Here is a 15,476-nt window from a genome sequence, read left to right as displayed (position 1 = left end):
GTATTTTTTGTTGTTGGCATTCTGTAAAATGCTTTGAGAAGCCACCTTTAAAGGTGCTATATAAAATAAAGTTTTTTATTATTATTATAAAGATTTTGTCTTGTTCTGTTTACAGGTTCAGAGGCCAGTGCTCTCTCTGAGGCTGGGGAAAGGGCTCCTCTTGAACAGAAGCACAGTGAGGAGGAGTGGGGCTCCAGTCTGATGCAGGAGACAGAGCTCACTGCTCCAGAAGGGAAAAAGACTCTCAGTGAGCAGCACACAGAGAGCAGACAGATTGTTGAGGTTCTGGACTCTGTGACCATGATGAAGATGGAGTCTGAGAGTGAGACACCTGGGCGCTTAGTATGTGATGATTTTACAAAGAAGATGAATAATCTGGACTCGAACAATATTACACAAGGTTGTAATGAACTGGGCTGTGTCTCTGTACAAGAGCACAGTGAAGAACTGGATGTCTTTAATCTTACAGAGCAGGACATGGAGCCCCAGTTGATTGACTGTGCAGAGCAGCAGACTGATGTACCTAGTGAAGAAAACATTGTTGAGATACAGCACAGAGAGGAGAGTCAGTACAGGGAGGAGCAACAGCAGCTCCTACAGGGCTTGATAATTAGGCCTTGTTCTGTTCAAGTGGAGAGACTGTCATTGCACAGTCTCAAACAATCATGCAATCCCTTAGCATCTGATGACTTTACACACAGGTTTAATAATCTGGTTACTCAGAAAATTGTTGAAAGTTTTAATGAACTGGAGAGTGTGTCTGTTCTTGGGCAAAGAGAGGAACAACTGAATGAACTGGGCGGTTTTAGTCTCAGAGAGCTGGAGAAGGAGCCCCAGATGATTCACACTGCTGAGCAGAACACTGAGGGACATAATGAAGAAAACAAATCTCACTTTCATCACACAGAGCAAGACCATTCCATGGAGCATTTTCAGAATAAGAGACCCCAGCATGATCAGAGGATGAGGAAGAATCACTCAAGGCCTTGCTCCGATGGAGTGGACAAACTGCTATTATGGCACAGGGAGGAGGAGCGTTTCTGTCAGTCTAGCATTTCAAAACCCTACCGGCACCTTCACACAGGAGAGAGACCATTCAGCTGCAGTCAGTGTGGGAAGAGTTTTAGACAATCAAGTAACTTAATAACCCACCAGCGCATTCACACAGGAGAGAGGCCTTTCAGCTGCAGTCAGTGTGGGAAGAGTTTTAGTCGGTCAGGTGACTTAAAAACCCACAAGCGCATTCACACAGGAGAGAGGCCGTTCAGCTGCAGTCAGTGTGGGAAGAGTTTTAGTCGGTCAGATGACTTAAAAACACACCAGCGCATTCACACAGGAGAGAGACCATTCAGCTGCAGTCAGTGTGGGAAGAGTTTTATTCGGTCAAGTACCTTAATAACCCACCAGCGCATTCACACAGGGGAGAGGCCGTTCAGCTGCAGTCAGTGTGGGAAGAGTTTTAGTAAAAGAAACCACTTACAATCACACCAGCGCATTCACACAGGGGAGAGACCGTTCAGCTGCAGTCAGTGTGGGAAGAGTTTTAGTCAGTCAGGCGACTTAACAAGCCACCAGCGCATTCACACAGGAGAGAGACCATTCAGCTGCAGACAGTGTGGGAAGAGTTTTAGTCGGTCAGGTGACTTAAAAACCCACCAGCGCATTCATACAGGAGAGAGACCGTTCAGCTGCAGTCAGTGTGGGAAGAGTTTTAGTCGGTCAGATGTCTTAAAAACCCACCAGCGCATTCATACAGGAGAGAGACCGTTCAGCTGCAGTCAGTGTGGGAAGAGTTTTAGTCGGTCAGATGTCTTAATAACCCACCAGCGTATTCACACAGGAGAGAGATAATTCAGCTGCAGTTAGTGTGGGAAGAGTTTTTTTCCAGTCAGGTGACTTAAAAACACCAATCTAGTCACCAGGTCAGTCACCAGTCAAGTCAACTAAAATGTCTTTTAGTGCAAGTAGGTAGATGCATCAGCATGTGACATCCGAAAAAGGCTCCACTGTCGAAACATTTATTTTCTTCTCTTTTCAGCAAACCTTTACTCGTTCCTAAAATATCTATTAGTCATAGTCACCCACTTTTGAGTTCGTCTGGTCCATTAAATTTTGACTATACTCTTATTTACAGTTGACTAAAATAGAAATAGCTCTTGTCACAGAGTTTAATTTGTGTATAGTAAAATGTTTTTAGTTTAATTCAATTTTAAAATGAATTAGGTCTACATTGAATTAATTTCTAAATTGAATTGAATTCCTTATACCCTTGGAATGTTAATTATAGTCATGTTTAATTTACAATTAAGACTGTCTCATTGGATAGGCTTGTTATTGTTTAACAGCTTTTAACTTACCATGTTAAGCAAAGAATGTGTGTAAAACAGATTAAGATCCTTAACTGTCACTCTTAAGGGAAAAAAAAGTCACACATCTGATTAAATTCTACAGAAAGAGCTCAAAGTCTGTGTTGCACAATCTAAAGTGTATTTATCCCCAGGGAGGATATATATATCAAATACAAGAAATATTTATGCAATAAAGGGTACAAAATAAAGAATAAGATATTGTATGAATCTCTTTTAATAAGAAAATCTATTTTGGCACCATTAGTAATAATTCTATATTTTAATGTTTTTTTTCACTGCAGCTATTTTTTTTTAAACAAGACAGGACAAGCAATATATACAGTGCCTTCAGAAAATATTCACATCCCATTGTTTATTTCTCATTCTGCTGTGTTGCAAAGTCAAATTAAATCATATTTGAATGGGATTTTTTCCACTCCTGTAGAAGCAATTCTCTGTAATGTTAAGTATTTAGAATGGAAAATTACTTAATTGATAAGTATTCACTCCCTTTGTTTTAACAACCTAATTTGGGTCAATTATCTTGAGAGATCACACTTAATACATTAACAAGGTACACCTGTGTTCATTTCAAATTCACTGGTGTTCAATTGCTTGATAAATTGCACAATAAATATCACTGACTGTCAAAAAAACCATCAACAACAGGCAATGTTCAAAACAGCAAAAAGATAACAGGTTATGTGCAAAAACATGCATAAACAGAATGAAATAAAGGGAATGAAATTATGGGGATCTACCTCTACCATACATTGACATGTATGGTAGAGGTAGATTTTCAATGTGTGTTTGGGTTTTTGGTAAGAAAGAAAGAAGGCGCTGTGAGTTTCAGATCATAGGTGAGAGGTGAGGTGAGGTGAGAGTGAGAGAAGCTGGGAGTTTAATAGTTTGATAATGCAGGGGTAAGAACTGTCTCTGAGTCTGGTAGTCCAGGCCCGAATGCTCCGGTACCGTTTTCCAGATGGTAGCAGATCATAAAGTCTGTAGCTGGGGTGTGTCAGGTCTTTGATGATGCTTAGAGCTTTCCTCAAGCACCGTCTGTCATTAATGTCCTGTATAGATGGGAGGGCAACCCCAGTGATAGACTGGGCAGTTTTCACCACCCGCTGTAGGGCTTTGCAGTCAGAAGCACTGCAGTTGCCATACCACACTGTGATGCAGCCTGTCAGTGTGCTTTCTGTAGTGCATCTGTAAAAGTTAGTGAGGATCTGGGGAGATATCTTAGCCTTCTTCAACCGTCTTAGGAAGTACAGGCGCTGTTGCGCTTTCTTGATCAGACAGGTGGTGTTGAGAGACCATGTGAGGTTCTCGGTGATATGGACGCCAAGGAATTCCAAGTTACTGACCCTTTCAACTTAAGCACATTGTGAAAGGTGTTGATGGGGTCTGTTAATTTAGCCTCAAACAAAAGTTAAACTAAGATGCCATAAAGCTGATTTGCTTTAGCAGCCCCAGTGACTTAACGTTACATAATAACAGACAGGAACAACACCCACAGACAGGACAAACCAGACCAATGTCTGCTGCATATCAAAGGGCAGAACCTAGAGCAAGACAGAGTAGGACAAGAAGTAATTATATATCAAAGAACAGGACAAGCACTCAGATTGTGAAACAAACTTTCTTCTGACTGTATATATAAGAGCTGGGAAACCCTTGCAGTTTGTCTGTTCTGTGGGGCAGACCCAGCGCGCGTTGTCGGACTTATTGAGCTCAATAAAACTGAATCCACACAAGACTGTGTCCTGCTAAGGAAGCTAAGGTTAATAATATTATTAATAATATGAGTATAGACCAGTTGTGCTAGCAGTTTAATCACCAGTGACTGCTGAGCTGAGTGTTAAGTGAGGAGTTGGCCCTGTATGCTAACACCAGACTCATATTCACTGACCTCAAGGGTACTTGTAAGTGTGATGGCAGCTCCGCTGGCAGCACTGATAGATCTGGAGATGGTATCTAGTCCAGATAAAACAGGGTCGGTTCTAGACCACTTAAGGAGGAGTATTATAAGGGCTAAAGGTAAAGGGAACATGGAAACAAAAGTTATGTATTTAGATTGAAATAAAACATAATAAAAATAATAATTGCTTACACTTTTATAGTGCTTTTCTGGACACTCCACTCAAAGCGCTTTACAGGTAATGAGGACTCCCCTCCACTGCCACCAATGTGCAGCCCCACCTGGATGATGCAACAGCAGCCATAGTGCGCCAGAACGCTCACCACACATCAGCTCTCAGTGGGAAGGAGAGCAGAGTAATGAAGCCAGTGCAGAGATGGGGATTATTAGGAGGCCATGATTAGTAAGGGCTAATGGGAAATTTGGCCAGGACACCAGGGTTACACCCCTACTCTTTTTCAAGAAACACCCTGGGATTTTTAATGACCACAGAGATTCGGGACCTCGGTTTTACATCTCATCTGAAGGACGGCGCCTGTTTAAAGTGTAGTGTCCCCGTCACTATAATGGGGCACTAGGACCCACATGGACCACAGGGTGAGCGCCCCCTGCAGGCCCCACTAACACCTCATCCAGCAGCAACCTTCCCAGGAGGTCTCCCATCCAGGTACTGACCAGGCTCACACCTGCTGAGCTTCAGTGGGTTGCCAGTTGTGAGTTGCAGCTGCTGCTAAATGAATGGCGATAGTATTGTTGTTAAGTTATGAGAATATGGGGAGGGAATTAATATTAGCAATGCTAAGTCAAGAAAAGAAGACAAACAACTTTTAAAAAAAGTTAAAAGAAGGGTTGTGCGACAAGCAAAAAGGGTAAAAAAACAGGTAGTGATGGGCTGCGAGAGGTGGCGATGACGGAGAAGAATGTGAGGTGTGGAGAGGACAGAAGTATAAGCCTGGATGGGTGATAGAAGAAAGAACTGGAGTATAAATGTAAAGAATAACCTTCTGCCTTCCACCTCATAACCCTGGTGAGGCAAGAAAGAATAATACAGCACACAATAGCACAGAACGTGTGCTCAAAAGTACGATAAGTAAAAAAAAAATTGGATTGCAATCTGATTGGAAGTAACAAACATTGCTTGTTGAAAAAAACTGAATGGAATACGTGATACTGTGTTTATTAAAAGTTACACAGCCGTTAAAATAGATACATGTAAAAGTAAAATGGACGCTGTCATTTCGTATAGTTTTCACTGGGATGTTATTTTGTTCAGTCTTTTTATCTGTTATCTACCCGTAGAGTCTACAGTTTTAATCAATAATTTACTACTTATGTCTGTGAAACAGTGAGAGGGAGCTCCCATTCCTCATTCAAACTAATCAAAGCTACTGATGAGGAAAGAAAGAGTTGAGTAACTATAACTCATTTCCCTCTTCAGGTAAAAAGTGTATAAAACACGATTGTGATTTGGAGAAAAGTTGTCAATGATTTGTTATTATGTCAAAAGTATTTTCCGTTCAGATTTGAGTGTATTTGTTAAATTATATTGAGTTATTAGAACAAAGTTGGTAGCGCCAATCCTCATAGTTAGCATAAAGGCCATGTATTTGGTATGTTAAATGAAATTTGAATTTAATTTTAAATTAAATTAAATTTGAATGTTAAATGAAATGAAATTTGAAATTAGCAATTTAGTTCATGTTCGGTAATAGCCTTAGATTATTTAGCCTTAGGAACAGAAACTGTTCCTGGTTTTCTATATTTATTGGTGTTTATAATAACCAAAGTGCTCCACATTTTTATATTGCTAGTGAACATTATGTTTTTAAAGAAATACTAATGTGGTCTCGTGATATCGTCGATTTAGATTGTGTTTTACTGAAATGTAGAATATACTAAGGAGAAGACTGAATAAGACATAATGCAGAATATTTTCTTAATGTATAGTTAGAAAAATATTAAGAACCATTTTTGTAACTTTCAGCTTATATTCTTTGTTATATTGTATTACTGTAAATTGTTTATCCTATATAGAATCACACTAAAAGCCACTGATGAGGAAACAAGTTGAGTGACTGATTATTTAATCATTTCCCTCTTCAGGGGCGCAACACTTCCCCTCTCATGGCGAGATCTCGACTTCTTTAACACCTCTGGATAAGGTTCTTCTGTGGAGCAGGCTTTAGACCTCTGCGTACAGCACCCTTGATGTCATTTTATTTTTACAGCATCCGCAATCAGTACAATCAATACAGCAATCATACTGGATTTGACTAGGATTCTGAAATGTCTCTTGCAAAGTTATTCAGGTTTGCTTGAACTTTTAATAAAAAAGTGATCTGAAACTACCCAGCTTACAATCTCTGAGGTAGTTGTCACTAAACTCATACGTGATGTGCCATGTGCCTTTACTTTTTTTGTGTTCAAGAGTATTTGTTGTGTGAGCTCCTCACTGCGTGTCCTGTACTGTACTGTAATTTCGTTTAGATTATCTACGAAGAGTACAGCGACTAGAACACCTTGAACGTCTATAAGAATGTGTATATATAAAAATGCTAAAGAATATGTAAAGTGATTAACATTTTCTTGATGTCGATTTTCTGATTATGTCTCGGCGTCATTTAATGAATTCTCTTAGTGACAGGTCATTTCTTTCCGGTATTTTATTCTGGTGCTGTTATTGATCGCATACGAAACCTTATTCTCATCAGGAAAATGTCACCTACAAAGTCACTGTGAAACTTGTTTTGGGAAAAGTTTCTTAATATTTCATTTGATTAGCATGCAAGAAAATTTGATCATAACCTATGGAATTTCCCGCCAGTGTGGAGCTTGAAATCACAACCTTAAGATTTAGAGTTTAAGAGTCACAGAAGAGGTCGGCCTGGTGTTCAGTTCGCCAACGATAAGCTCCGGCAGTGCTCCTCTGTAAAGCAGATTGTTCGGATCGGTTATGTGGGACGGCACTTCGATACTAAGATGGTTTGCAGCACACGCATGGTTTTCCCCCTTCACGCAAAAAACTTAGACGAAGGAAGCTCTCTTGTCTTGGGCTGCTGTCTCCCGGATTTAAAGCGCTCTGGGTGCCAGCTAGGTCTCTAACAAGCACACTATAAAGACAGGAATTACACTTTGCTCACGTCACGCATGGAATGGCGAGGCTACTTGTTCCAATATTATCTAGTCTCACCTCATATGGTGCCGATTCCTGGTTTTCAATTAAGAAAGAGCACTGCAAACACCGTAAACAGTGCAGAACGTGTGATGAAAGAAGTCTTTTCCCCCCTTTGTCTAAAGCAGAACAGCGGAGTCATGCCGAGGGTTGTGAGATCAAGATTTCAGTGGAGCACTGTCGTCTATGTCTTTAGCTACATGAGTTGGACATCTTCTTGTACACGGAAAGCAGATTGAGATCCTCTGACAGAGGTAGCAAGCGCTCCTAGTTAGTAAAGTTGTTTGTGTCCCTGCCTGTCACGCGGGAAACCGGGGCTTGATTACCGATGGGGAGACAGCTAGTTTTTTTATGATCAGATTCCAGTCTTTAATGCTGTGTGTGAGAGTTTACGTAACTTTCCTTTTCTCACATTTTCTGACAACTATTCCGAAGGAGCGCTCTGTCAACTCCTAATACTTTTAAAAAATCTGCCTGCATGTTTGATTAGTTTTGTTTTATTTAGAAAATGTTCAATATTGATCATAACTAAAGAAAATTATGATCAGAAACAAAAACAAAATGTTGAAGATGCAACTCGATCTTGAATCAGACCTGGGTGACACGGGCTTCTGTTCTGATATGGTTATACGAAAAACAGGAGGAATCTTTTCTCTCCTATGGAGCATGAGCTGAATCAGGAATGAGACATTTCGTGTGTTTGTGCATATGTCAACGCATGGTGTAAAACTAAAACTAAATTAAAAACTAACATTAAGTTTTAAGAGACATTCATTTATATACAAACAAGAGACAGACAAAGCAATAATTCTACATTAACTTGTCCTGCACTGATCAGACTAATTGAAATGGTCTGATTCAGAGCCTGTGAAGCTCGTACTAATACAACATTTTCCTTTGATTTCCTTTGAGGGCGGAGTTGTCTTTAAAATCTGGATTAAATAAAAAGGAGTGACGTCAGTGTAAAACAGCTTTCCTTCTTGGGGAACAACGGTAGTAGTATAAAGCGACACCTTTCGTCAAACTTTTGACAGGTACCATGCCCCCTTTTCCAGCCAATGGTCGTCCGAGGTGGTTGGCTGTCCCGCCCCCATGCCAGCCAATGTCGTGTTGTTATGTGTGCATGTCCCACCCCCTTAGGAGCCAATGGTGTGGGTCGAAACTCCCGCCTCCCCCTGGCCGGTCGGTCCGGCGCCTCAGGGTCCCAAAGCCCCAAGTCGGCGCATCCCTCGCTTTAGGTGTGTGAAAGTGTGTATTGGTTTGGAAGGGGACCATGTCTGCCGCGGGGATGAGTGCGCTCTATTATAACCCTAGGAAATCGGGTAGTTACGGAGGCGCGGGGAGTCTGGTGCGGGCCGCGAGATCCCGGGGTGTGAGCGGCTGGGTGGTCGAGTGGTTGTCCGGCCAGGCTGCTTATACGCTGCACAAGCCGGCGCGCGTACGTTTTAAGAGAAACAGGACGCTGGTGTCCGAAATGGACTGGCAGTGGCAGGCCGACTTGGTGGACATGAGAGAACACCGCTAGTTCAACGACGGTTTCTGTTACATCTTAATGTGTATAGACATGCTGTCTAAATACGCTTGGGCCGTGCCGCTGAAAACCAAGACTGGAGGGGCCGTGACAGGCGCATTCCGAAATATACTGCAAGAGGGGCGTGCTCCTAAAAAGCTACAAACGGACGATGGTAAAAAATTTCTTAACAGGACCTTCCAAAATTTTCTCAAACGTGAGAATATTGAACATTTCGTTACGGCCAGCGATGTGAAGGCTAGCGTGGTCGAGAGGTTTAACAGAACTATTAAAACAAAAATGTGGAGGTACCTGACACACAAAAACACCTTTCGATATATCGACGTCCTTTCAGATCTTATTTACGCTTATAACCATAGTTACCACAAGACTATTAAACGAACCCCGGCTTCTGTTACGTCCGACAACTCCCTTGAGGTGTGGAGAACGGTCAATGACGAGCACTTTAAGAGAAAACCGTCAAAGTTTTCATTTAATGTGGGTGATCGCGTGCGGGTGTCCAAAATAAAGGGAGTGTTTGAGAAGGGATATGAACAGACCTTCACAGATGAAATTTTCACTGTCAAAGAGCGGACCGCGGCTCTGAGACCCTATTACAAACTGCAGGACTACGCAGGCAACAACATTAAGGGCTCCTTCTATGCCGAAGAGCTACAGAAGATAAACCCAGATGTTGAGAACGTCTACCGCATCCAAACGATTTTAGCAGCCAGGGGTCGTGGCAAAAACAGCTTTTGGTAAAGTGGCGTGGCTGGAGCGATAAATTCAATAGTTGAGTGAAGGCTTCTGAGGTCCGAGACATATAGAGGTGGTGAAAAATGAACCCCAATGGTTTCTATGTGATGCTGGCTAGTAATTCATCCTCAAAGATGTTTCCAAAGAACACTAACGCGTGCTTCACAGAGCATCTGGCAAAGGCGATTGACCTGGACGGGGGCTGGGAAGTGGGCCTGGTCGAACTACACTATCCGAATACACTAAACACTTTTGATGAAGACGAAGTTTTTCTGTTCGTCAGCGAGGAGCTCAAGACTATCTGGACCTGTACCTTAAAGAGGGTACTACGGCAACATCGAGCAGCTCTTGCATGAAATGAAACGGGCTGCTGAAAAATCCAAGTTAACGGCTGTAAGTCTTAAATACAACCCCATTAGCCGGTCGGTAAGGATTGTTAGTGATAAACGGTTTGTTATGCAAGTGCGTGACCACCTAGCGCGGATGTTGGGTTTTAATTCGGGTGTCGCCGGTGTAAAATCACCGCACCCCGTCGATATGACTGGCGGATTTAACACCATGTATATATACACCGATATCATAGAACACCAGTTAATAGGCGACGTCTACGTACCGCTTTTGTGTTGTGTGCCCTTCAGAGGCGTGGATGGTGAATTCGTCACAGTATTGTACGACAAACCCCATTACGTGCTGGTGAGCATCGACCATTTTAACAACATCACTATTGAAATAAAGACGGATCAAAACGAACACGTGTCATTTGCATTTGGATAGGTCATCGTCAAGCTGCATTTCAGACCTGTGAAAGCGACAAACATCTAAAAGGATGACGGTCATCAAGAGCTACGGGGATCCTTCTTTGTATACACACTACTACAAACAACAGGCTGGTTATGGATTACCAGGATTTTCAGGGCTACCGGTTCAGTACGGCGCTGGTATCGGGGGGTATTTTCAGAGCGCTATTTAGAAAAGCCGTGCCTTTTCTGAAACGCGGGTTTGAAATAGCCGCACATGGCATCGGCAGCTAAAAACATCACCAAAGACGTGGTCAGCAACGTTACAAGCGCGGTCATGTCTAAGGTGGCTGCACATCAGCAGGAAGGTTCAGGTCTAGCATACATCCGCAGGGGTGTCAGGAGAAAAAGACAGACGTCATCATCACACCGTCGGGGGCCGCCGAAACCTGATAAAAGAATGGCTAAGCGCAGACAGGCAACTCATAAAAGCTTCAGGTCGACCAAGAAGAGCGTGACACACCGCAATCAACGAGACACGAAACGAGACATATTTTAAACATGGCTTTTGTTCATGTCTGCAGAATGAGCCAAGTCGGAGCTGGACATATTTAAATTAGCACCTACCCAAACAAGCATCGAGAAAAGCTTGTACATAGAAGTTCCACCCCTCACAGCCCTAACAGAAAACGCACCTCTGGAGTTCTACGTCGCAGGCAACGGAGAAGATTATTTAGATTTAAACAACACCCTGCTCTATTTGACCTGTAAAATAATGGAAGAAGACGGTCGGGACATTGATGCGGCAGCCCGTGTGAGCCTGGTGAAGTACCCCATCGCAGCCATCTTCAGCCAGGTTGACATCACCGTAGGAGACCGATTGATCAGCCAGAGCAACAACTGCTATCCTTACAGAGCCTTTATAGAGTCGGTCCTGAACTACAGTGAAGAGACGCTGAAGACGCAGTATTCAACAGGGCTCTTTGACAAAGACACAGCCGGGGAACACGAGTCCACAATTTTGGATGGTCCCAATCAGGGGTTCAGAAAAAGAGCATCATACACGACGCAAAGCCGAAAACTAGAGCTCCTGGATCACATTCACGCCGACCTGTTTTTTCAGGACAAACTACTACTGAATGGCGTAGACCTGAAAATAAAACTCACACGAAACAGAGATGCTTTCTGCTTAATGAACAACGCCGGAGAATACAAACTGAGCGTACTCTCTGCATCTTTGTTTGTGAAAAGAGTCAGAGTGTCACCCGGGGTCAGACTGGGACACGCCGAAGCACTCCTGACGGCCAACGCTAAATACCCCATAGACCGCGTACAGATGAAAGTCTTCAGCCTGCCTGCCGGGAGCCGTGTGTGTAACCAAGAAAACCTCTTTCTCGGACAGTTACCCAAAGTGGTCATTTTGGGGTTTGTGGACAACGCGGCATTCAGCGGCAGTTTTACCCAAAACCCCTTCAATTTTAAACACTACAACGTTAACTTTCTGGCTCTCTACGTGGACGGTGAACAAATCCCCACTAAACCGCTTCAACCAGACTTCCAGAATGGACATTGCGTCCGTTAATATTTGAATCTGGTGAAAACAGCCGGGAAGCGTCTGAAAGACAAACCACTTCTGGTGGACCGCGAGGAGTACGCGCGAGGTTACACATTGTTCGCTTTCAACCTCAGCCCCGACGACGAGTGCACAGGACATTATTCACTTATCAAAACGGGTAATCTGAGAGCTGAAATACGCTTCGCGCTACCGCTACCCACTACAGTTAACATGGTTGTGTACACGCTGTTCGACAACGTGATAGAGCTAGATATGAGACGTCAAGTCATTTACGACTTCAGCTAAAAAGCACTGGAGGCCACACAACCTGCACATAAAGATGAACACCAAACAGCTGGAAGACATTCTAACCCAGGACCGCTACACCCGAGACAGTTTTCTAGGCGTGTTCCCCAGTGATGCCCTACCGCGTGAGAGACTGGCGTGGCCTCCTCTGAGTTTAATAGTTAATACTCACCCACACGACCGCCCCGGTGAACACTGGCTGGCTATTTACTTACCCGACGACGAGGGCGCAGAATTTTTCGACTCCTACGGATTTTCACCCGAAGCCTTTTTTTTTCCCAAGAATATTATTGATTTCTTAAACAGAAATGCTAATTCCATATTTTACAACAACAGACAATTGCAAGATTCTTTTGCGGTGACCTGCGGTCTACATCGTGTCTTTTTTCTATACCATTGTAGCGGCAATGCTTGTTAATAAGACAGAATTAAGCGTTGGTATGCTTCTAAAAGAGGCCCCATCTCACCCTCCATCTCTGTGGTGCAGCCACAGAGAAAGAATTCATGCAAGCTGATTTAAGAGTGTTTTCTTGTGATAAGAAACAAGCTCCCAGACGGGGATGCAATTAGCTGAGCCTGGCTATCATGATCAATGGTCATCTATTGGCGCCTATCAGTCTAGGGAGTGCCGAATGGACATCTGGACTGCATTCCTAAGTGTCAAGAGTAAGTGACCTATATCTCACCTTGACCAACCAATCAGGGACTGGCAGGGCGTGGTAATACCACGTGGGTCTCCAATGCCCGCCAAACTCTCAACCAATCAGCACACATCTGGGTCTTGATCAAAAAGGGAGCGCAAGCTCAGTTCTGGGCTCTCCTTGGCCATTTTCGCGCATCCTCAGAGACAATCACGTGACAACTGCTGTTGTCTGCAAAAGGACTTGGACTTTGTTCAAAGTGCGAGGCCGAGGAACCCGTACGTACTCAGAATTCTACCAACGTGAATGCTCCGCTTGATCAACGGCAGCCTACAGTTGGACCCTCGTCGACAACCTGAATAGCTTATTCAGAAGCAGCGCTGGACCGGGAACGAACCAGTTTCTTCCCAGGCAAAAGAGTGACTTGTGAGGACTCGCGGTCACACTCTGTGCATAGAGACTTTCTACTAGCCAGCCGGACTGCTGGTAGATCCCCTCGGAGCAACGACTGCCCTGCGCGCCGCAGTCAGATTCCTCCGCCCGTCCTACTCCGAGCTGCACCTCGACTGGTTGGCCGGTAGCCAGAGGACGCCGTCACAACGCCCATTGGACAACCGCTGCAACAGAGGCTGCAACAGAGCCTGTCAGCTGGTTTGGTGTTCGTGCCGGGAAATTCCAAATCCAAACACAGTGGATAAGTAAACCCCATGTTCTACATTGTGTCTCGAGAATTCAATTGTACCTCAAGTTGTTATCAATTTAATTCATGAGTAATGTATTTACTTCCGAGTTTAGAGTAACAGTGGGTAATAACACTGATTAGCGATTTGGTAACCGAACGATATATATTGACATATATTCTCTGTTGTGTATCTCTTTGTGATTGCATCTCTTCGAGATTATATACCTTGTATATTGATAACCCTCACCGTAAGGTCTGCCGCTCGTATCCAGGCAGACTAGTATATGTTTGTTGCACAGTTATATTAATAAATGTATCCCGTGTATTGAACCCGTGTGTGCGTTGTTAGTTGTTCTGACGATTGATTTTCTAAAAGCCCCAACGAACAACCTCGTGATTACTGCTACAATTAATAATTGTCTCAGTAAACCCATCAAAACCACTACACCATAGATGTAAAGGTTTATCTTTTAGAAACATTTTAGAACTTTATTCTACGAATGCAATCCAGAATGACCCCATGGTGGAAATGTTTCTGAAAAACCGACGCCGTGTGAGACGGAGACCCTGATACCCTTTTAAGCCATTTGAAAATACGAATGTTCAATTACGCGGGTGTTTACGACAATTTAAAACATGTCATAAATGTTAATCGACCGTCTAAAATAAAAATGAAATCAAACCATTTCGATGTCTGTGTGGTTATTATTTAGAAAGAACACAAAACATGAATTAAAATCAATACAATATTTTTATTATACATTCGCTGTTATAGCGCTCAAGCTTTTTTTAATGTTATGTTTAATGTTACATCCAAGCCATTTTCTTACAAAAATTTTTAACTATATTGCTCACGCTTTTTAATATACATTTCAAGTCATTTATCACAAACACACATACCCAGAGAAAAAGTGTTACAAAGACAACCATGTGGGTCTAGGTATTAATGATCGTCTCCTTTCAGCGGTTATCTAAGAGACCGGGTCGACCATCGACAACTCTACTGGTTGTTTTAAAGTTTTGACCGACGCTGCACACCCCAGCGGGGCAGCCTTGAGTTTTTCAAGTAGCTCTCGGTTACCAGCGTTGGCTAGCAAGGTGCCCGGCACGTTGGTTTCTGCCATAGCCTCCATGAACACATCCCAACCTTTTGGCTTCTTACCGACCGCAACTGCTTGCTGCTGCGTGAGAGCCTTGACAAGACCAATCATGTGAGAGCCCTCAACGGGTGCCCCCTTGTACACAAATTCCCCTTTTTCATTCCAGGCTATTAATGGTTCATTGCGGGCCATGGTCTTTAACAATATCTTGGCATTTCTCCGGAACCGCTGAGACACACTGTCCAAAATATACCCAAAGTCAGTGTCGCTCAATGTCGGCGGTTGTGCTAACGTGAGTGATAGCTCGGCGGGTGCATTTTCATGTAGTACAACAGTTAAAGTCCCCTTTTCGGAAGTCTCCTGGCGTATTAATGTCAAATACCGTTGTAACACCTAACTGTACAATTTCACTTTTTCATATTCGGCCAGATGCGAGTTCTGAAGAATGTCTCGCATTTCATCATCCAACCGACGGGTTGTTATTTTTTCGAACCCAGACCGCTCTCGGAGTCGATCGAGCTGTTTCTGAGGTACCAGGTACATTTTTTCAGCGTGCTCCAATATTGACGTTGTAGAAGCCCCGTAATCAATGGTACTGCAATACTCAACAGGGTCCCGATAAAACCGCCGGACTGGTTCACCAAGAGTCTCTTTCTTTTAAGAGAAAGACCCTTTCGACTCAAAGTCTTTATAAGCTTACGCTTTCTCTTCAGGGTCCCAAACTGCTTAGCAGATAACGGTATGTTCC

This window comes from Lepisosteus oculatus, chromosome 14, assembly GCF_040954835.1.
Source record: "Lepisosteus oculatus isolate fLepOcu1 chromosome 14, fLepOcu1.hap2, whole genome shotgun sequence".
Classification (NCBI taxonomy): domain Eukaryota; kingdom Metazoa; phylum Chordata; class Actinopteri; order Semionotiformes; family Lepisosteidae; genus Lepisosteus; species Lepisosteus oculatus.
Note: the sequence above shows the minus strand (reverse complement) of the source record.